Below are 7870 nucleotides of genomic sequence, written 5' to 3'. Positions count from 1 at the left end.
ACTGCTTGCTGCACTGTTAGACAAAGGCAGGGCCACACAGGTGGTGTAATCACCAGTACCAAGTGGGAGCTGCCTGCAGCCTCCTCTGTTACAATGAGCTGGCTAAGTTTATTCTGCGGCCAAGGGATTTGTGCAACAAAACACAAGCCTGAAGGCCAGGCTGTATGTGTACCATGGTGCAGCATAGCACAGTGCAGCACGGCACAGACTTGGGCCTACTCAGGTTAACTGTACTGTGGATCACTAACTCCTCAATATACAATGGTCTTCTGGTCAGGATCACTACATTCCACCCCTTGATTCACATACAGTTTACCTTTCCCAAAGATATTATAAGTTACAGATTATACTAGTAAACCGTTCAGCTAAGAAAGTTTTGGGTTTTTTTATTTTATTTTGGTTTTAATGTACCGTAACTGCTTTTGGTAAGATGTAATCTATTTGTCAGGTATGGCCAGGAACAGGGCCTCTTTGAATCTGCCCATAAAGCTGCTGAGGCAACTTTTAAGCTTACAGACTGCACACCGCTGTACTAGCTCCCAAATGGCTTCTTGGGTACACGGGATTCCCTGGCTTCGAGTCCGTCTATCTATGCCATTGACACCCAGGTGCCCAGATTTTTCGTGGGCCCATTTAGCAAGGGCTTCCTCATAAGGAGATAGAGCATCAAGGGACAGGGGATCAGGAAGTAAAGTAGTGCTATTAATTTGAGCTAAGTGATCAACTGTGGCATTGTGCTCCCTCTCTTCCCCAACACTCCAGGTGACACAAATATCAGCATGTTGAACCCACGGGTTTAAATACACACATCTCATTGTCCAGTTATCTGTTTGCCACTTACTAACCCGTGCAGTTAATCCCTTGTATACCGCCCAAGAGTCAGTATATATGTATAGCTCAGGAGCTGGGGCTTCTCCTAATGTTTCTTATAGTTCAAATTCTTTTTCTGACAGCATTTACTCAAGAAGAGTTGTTGTCTCTATGAGGGATGACTGGTGTCCAGAATAAATGCTGGTATTGTAGGTAGCCATATGCACCCTAAAATCCTTCCCTATAGACAGATCTAAAAGTGCCAAATTGGGAAATATGCAAGTAGTTGGTTATGAAATAGAGGAATCTAGTCTGGAAACAGTAAGACACAATTTTTTAAAATTTTTTTTTCTTATTTCACCTCTTCCTCCCAGAATGAAAAAAACTGGAACTTTTCTCTCAAGCTCTTTTGCTCTTCTCTCTAAGTACAAGCTTCTCTGTGCAATCCATCTCTTAGTCTATCTCCACACAATGGTGTCTCCCACAGTGTATGTGCTTCCTCTGTCTCACCATTCACCAACTAACTGCTAATTCAGGCCCACTCTGTGGCTCAGTCCCCCAGCCCCATCAGTCTCTTCCAACACAGCCATCTATAACCTTGAGTTCCCCTTCATACACTTTTCCCTCAGACTTAACCCCCTTCTTCTTGAGTTGGAAGCCACTTTCTCAAGCTGTGAGCTTTAACATACCTTAACTCTCCAAGGCTCAGCATACATTTGTTCTCTTCACTGACATAAACATTTGAGGACAGAACTCTTCTTTTTTGACACCACCACCAAATCCAAAAACACAGCTGCCTATGTCCACTGTATGTTTTTCGTTGCAATGTTGCCCGTACTGTTCTTGTCACCAAAATTTGGGAATGAAAGAAAACTCCTTAACACCAATTTAGCATTAAGAAGCAGGCATTTCCTTTTATTGCAGCGCTGGGTGTCAGGAGGATAGTTCCTCTAATCAGGCACACCTAACGCTGGTTCTCTTGTCATATTTATACACAAATGTTACAAAGATTGCAAAGTGGTACACTCCCCGTTACAATAATTGGTTCATATTTCTTCGCCTAGTATGCAAACTAGAACGCATGCTCAGTGCCTTTCTCCGCCTCTATCTTTTGAGTAGGTGGTATAATTTGGGTAGGGGGCTTATGGGTCGGTGGTCGTGGGGACCCTGGCCCAAGTTACCTTTCCCCTAGTTTCTCAATACTTTGGTGTTGGTAATTGTTTGCTATATGCCTCAGGAAGATAAGGATGCTCCTGGAGGCAATTAGTGTCCTCCCTTTCTGAAAAGTATGTACATAAGGACCTTGAAGTGTCTTGTAGCTCCTCCTTTTTCTCAGGATGTGTGGCAGGTGCTCATTCTAAGAATTGTTAGCCTTCTACCTAAAGTAACAATGAATAGTTTCTTATCACATATAAGTAGGCCTATCTTTTTTGCTACATTCTAAGGCACATTTAGTTTTAGTGAAGTACATAGAGATTATCAGGCAAAGGTTGCTATAACAATACACTTGATTTATTAGTAGGGAATTTTATATTTTTTACTACTATTAGTGAAACTAACTAAAATTCATTTACAATTAACTTTTAGTCTGTGAGCAACAATGAAATTTTGTATACTGACAGAAGACTCAAACCCAGTTCATTTTGACTTAGATGAAGATGGCCATCATGAAATATCAACCAAGGATTCCCAGTCCCATGAAGCTATGGTTTACTTTTTATATCAAAACTGCATCTACATAAGTAATATTACAGAACACTCGTTGAATGTCTTCACCTACCTCAGATGGGCTACTCTGATCTCTACCAAAAATTATACCACAACTAGCATCCTGAAACAGTTGTTAGCAGAGATATGTTAGACAGAGAAAATGCAAATAATGATGACTGAACTTAGTCTAGACATACCTTTTCCAGAAATGTGGAGGTAGGGGGAAAAAAGAAGACAAATATTTTTTTCTTTAAAACTGAAATGTGGGGAAAAGTTGAAAACTCTGTGATTGTTACTTGCTTATCAAAATTTTATTTTCTTATAGAAACTGAACTTTTTTAAGGCATAAAAATGCATATATCCTTTAGCTAATACATTAAAGGGGTTTTGTATATTTATGAACTAAATTAATATTATTCAAAATTTAATAGAATAAAAATTATGACAAGTATACTGGAAACTAAGGTATTGAAGTGTGAAGTTTTTTTCTTTTGAAGTATTTCTAACATGGGAAGAAATAAAATGCTGAAAACAGAAAGCATCAGTATTGCAAATTTATAAACAGAAATTAAAGATACAGAAGATACTGATGTTTCTAAAGACTGAAAATTATGTGGTATATGCAAATGCACAGCCATACATATATAACAGCACAAGCCAGATGACCCAAGCCATTTGCTATCTGTGTAGCATCGAACAGGACTCTGACCCATGTGCAGCAAACCATGCAGACCCCATCCACAGAAGAGGGTCTCCCCTTCAGTCATTCAAGCTATTATAGGATTTTCTTGCAAGAAAACAACTATATTAATCATTTCTACTGTCTCAAACCTTATCTTTGCTGCCACCTAACTGTATTATTGCTTAATACATCAGATGGCTCTGCCATCTGATCTGCCCATCCTGTAATTTCTCTGCTGAGAAATTAGTCTCTGCTACCCTCATTCCAGTCCATAATGCATACTACGCTGCTCAATTCATAGAATCATAGAATCATAGAATGGTTCTTTAAGGGACCTTAAAGATCATCTAGTTCCAACCCCCCTGCTACGGGCAGGGACACCCTCCACTAGACCACGTTGCCCAAAGCCTCATCCAACCTGGCCTTGAACACTTCCAGGGATGGGGCCTCCACAACCTCTCTGGGCAACCTGTTCCAGTGCCTCACCACTCTCACAGGAAAGAATGCCTGCTTTCTAAAACTTCAAAATAAGTCTTAGAGAGTGAATTATTTTGCTGCTTTCCGGTAACAACAGAGCAATGTGTGGTAAGACTGAAAGACGTGCATGTAGGAATGTATTAATGTCTGACATTCCAAGTGCCTAGGATGTTGGTTAAGGAGAGCGGTACTGACAAAGAGACAGACAGAATTTATTAAAAATGCTGAAGCAATCTTGGTCATCTGAGGTCAACAAATTTTGAAATAATGTTTTCAGTATTAAAAAAAGTAAATAAAACTGTATATTGAGAAAAGTAAAAAGCAAGGACAGAAAGCATTTGCCTTAAACCACTTCTGATTTTATGGTTAGGGTGTCTCACTTTTTGTTCCCCAAGTATGGTGTCAGCTGCTACGAGACACAACTCTACAGTTTCTTGATAGGACCTAGGTCTTGTGCAGTACAGTAGATTGAGCAGTGCCTTCCTGGAACAAATTTGCTACTTTCAAATACAGTACAAACCCTATACGTTTCTGAGCCAATGCTGACCTATAAAGTAAACAAGTACTATAAGAAAATTTGACCTTTATTGGCCAGAAAACTTAGGCTAGTGAAATAACAGAATGCACTAGCAGCGACACAATGTTCTGAGAATGCTGGGCCTGATCAATCACTTCTTTATTCCCAGCCTACATCGATGACATTCTTCTGAAATATCTGGGATTTAGCAGTTGTTTCTGGGAGGCTTTCTTTCCATCCTCTCTGTTCAGGGTGAGCAGAAATTCTGTACATAAGGTGAACAATGTTAAGGTATGCAGGCAGATGACTCGGCCCTGGCCTGAGGTTTAGCTAACTGAACAGGACGTGGAAAAATAACGTGACATGAGAAGTTGCTGGACGTGACAGATAACAGCGTGAGAAGTTTGCTTCCTACCAAGCAAGAGCTTGCATTCACGGGGTCACTGAGAGGCTGCCGAGCCTGGTGAACCCTACGTATTATCATCCGCTCCTACTATTCCAAGGGGGGGGCAAGAAAAAAAACAAAAAACCAACAACAACAAAAAAACATCAAAAGAGACTATATGTCCCTCAGAGCAATGTTAAAAGGATCAGGAGCACAAGTGGTGTTCTCCTCTATCCTCCCAGTCAGAGTAAGGGTTCAGGAAGGAGGAGATGAATTGAACAGGTGTGGCTGGTGCCATACTCAAGGTTTTGGCTTCTGTGATCATGGATCTACCTTTGAGAAGCTGGCTCTGTTGGGAGCTCGTGGGATTCACCTGACCAAGTGGGGCAAGAAGGTCTTTGCCAAAAAACTGGCCAGATTTATAAGGAGAGCTTTAAACTAGATTTAGTGGGGAAGGGGATGTGGTTTTGAGCAACAGAGGAGAGCCAGGGACTGCTGATGTATTAGGAACCAATAGGGAAACACCTGTGGAATGCCTCAAAGGAATTAGGGCTTGTCCCTCTATAAAGGTGACAAGGTAGGTAGCCCAGCTGAGGTGCCTCAATACCAATGCGTGCAGCATGGGTAACAAGGAGGAGGAGCTGGAAGCCACTGTACAGCTAGAAAGCTATCGTCTGATCATTATCACCAAAACGTGGTGGGATGAATTGCACGACTGGAGCCCTGCAATTGATGGCTATAAACTGTTCAGAAGGGACAGGCAAGGGGGAGAGGAGGGCCTTGACCTCCATGTAAAAGAATGGATTGACTGCACAGAGCTGTCTTTGAAAAACAGCGATGAACAACTTGAGAGCTTATGGGTAAAAATTAGGGGCGAAGCCAACAAAGGAAACCTTGTGGCTGGTGTTTATTATGGGCCGCCCGATCAAGGGGAGCTTGTTGACGAAGTGTTCTTACTTCAACTACGGGAAGCATCACGCTTGCAGGCTCTGATCCTGCTGGGGGACTTCAATCACCCTGACATCTGCTGGAAGAGCCGCAGAGCAAGCTGTAAGCAGTCCAGGAGACTCGTGGAGTACGTTGAGGATAATTTCTTAATCCAGGTGTGTTGTGGTTTTACCCCAGCTGGCAGCTGAGCACCACGCAGCCGCTCACTCACTCCCCCCCATTGGGATGGGAGAATTGGAAAAGTTAAAGTGAGAAAACTCGTGGGTTGAGATAAAGACAGTTTAATAGGTAAAGCAAAAGCCGCGCGCACAAGCAAAGCAAAGCAAGGAATTCATTCACCATTTCCCATGGGCAGGCAGGTGTTCAGCCATGTCCAGGAAAGCAGGGCTCTATCACGCGTAACAGTTACTTGGGAAGACAAACACCATCACTCCGAACGCTGCTGCCCCCCCTCTCCCTCTTCCCCCAAGCTCCTTATAAACTGAGCATGATGTCATACGGTATGGAATATCCCTTTGGTCAGTTTGGGTCACCTGTCCTGGCTGTGTCTCCTCCCAATTTCTTGTGCACCCCCAGCCATCCCGCTGGCAGGGCAGCGCGAGAAGCAGAAAAGGCCTTGGCTCTGTGTAAGCACTGCTCAACAACAGGTCCACATAACAAAACCATCTCTCTATTATCAACACTGCTTCAAGTACAAATCCAAAACATATCCCCATACTAGCTACTATGAAGAAAATTAACCCTCTCAGCTGAAACCAGGACAGGGCTGCAAGCGCACACTGCCGGCTCATGTTGAGCTTTTGACGTGGTTTAGCCCCCAGCCGGCAGCTGAGTGCCACCCACTGCTCGCTCACCCCTCCCCCGGCAGGATGGGGAGGAGAACGGAAAAACAACCGCAAAGCTTCGAGGGTTGGGATAAGGGCAGTTTACTGGGACAGCAAGGGAGAGGGAAAACAATCAACAACAGTGCTGATAACAGATATTCACAATGGGTGGTAACAGAGAACAATTTACCGATCTGAGGACTGACCAGACGCTCAACCCGTCACCCGCCCCTGCCCGACTAGCCCCCTTTTATGGTGAGCATGACGTCACATGGTATGGAAGAGCCCCTGGCCAGCTTGGCTCACCTGTCCTGGCTCCTCATGAAATTAACTCTATCCTTGCCAGAACCAGGACATTATCCACCCCTTATTCCATAACATCTACGTCGTGCCCAGATTATTTTACAGATCTCATTGCCTTACTCTATGGGCTATCGCTCTAAAATGTCCGTCGAGTTCATTTAGTCCATGGCTTTGGGTTCCATCTGCCATTACAGTCTCTCAGAGCAGGAGCAATGGTGCGTGCTGCTGGATTGTTGCACGCTGCATCCGGAGTCTTCACAGCCGGTGTACCTGGTATGGTCCATGCTCACAGTCTGGATGCCAAAGATGTGATTTTTCGATAAAGTTTCTGGGCACCAGTTGAAGTCAGTTCTAGTTCCATCATCGTGGCACTTTGTTCAGTTTCAAAGTCCATCCTTCATTAGTTTTGGGTGATTCTTATGGTCATACCATTGATACAGCATATCGCTATTAACATCATGCAATTTAATTTATCGGCTATTCTCACCCAAAATCAAATCCCCTTGGGGTACACACCGGACTTCCCCATCCTTCCGCATCACCCACCAAGTGCACCCTGGTCCTTGAGCAAAAGCAATCCCGCAGATGGGTTTGCCTTTGCCTGAAGCAGGGATAACCCAAACTGTCTTCCCCAACATATTTTTCATGCGCACTACAGGAACTTTATATACCCTTCCACTGGGCGTGGGAATTTTGACTGGGCAGGGCCAGCTCGATTGGCAGATCCCCTAGTGTTGACTAACCAGGTGGCCTTTGCTAACTGTGTGTCCCAGTGTTTGAGGGTCCCACCACCCATTGCTCTCTGGGTAGTCTTTACCAGTCCATTGTCCCTTTCAATTTTCCCAGAGGCTGGTGCATGGTAGGGGATGTGATACACCCACTCAATGCCATGCTCTTTGGCCCAGCTGTCTATGAGGTTGTTCCGAAAATGAGTCCCGTTGTCTGATTCAATTCTCTCTGGGGTGCCATGTCGCCACAGGACTTGCTTTTCAAGACCCAGAATAGTGTTCCGGGCAGTGGCATGGGGCACAGGATATGCTTCCAGCCATGCAGTGGTTGCTTCCACCATTGTAAGAACATAACGCTTGCCTTGGTGGGTTTGTGGGAGTGTCATGTAGTCAATTTGCCATGCTTCCCCATGTTTATATTTCAACCATCGTCCTCCATACCACAGAGGCTTTACCTGCTTGGCTTGCTTGATTGCAGCGCATGTT

This window comes from Balearica regulorum, chromosome W, assembly GCF_011004875.1.
Source record: "Balearica regulorum gibbericeps isolate bBalReg1 chromosome W, bBalReg1.pri, whole genome shotgun sequence".
NCBI classification, from domain to species: domain Eukaryota; kingdom Metazoa; phylum Chordata; class Aves; order Gruiformes; family Gruidae; genus Balearica; species Balearica regulorum.
Note: the sequence above shows the minus strand (reverse complement) of the source record.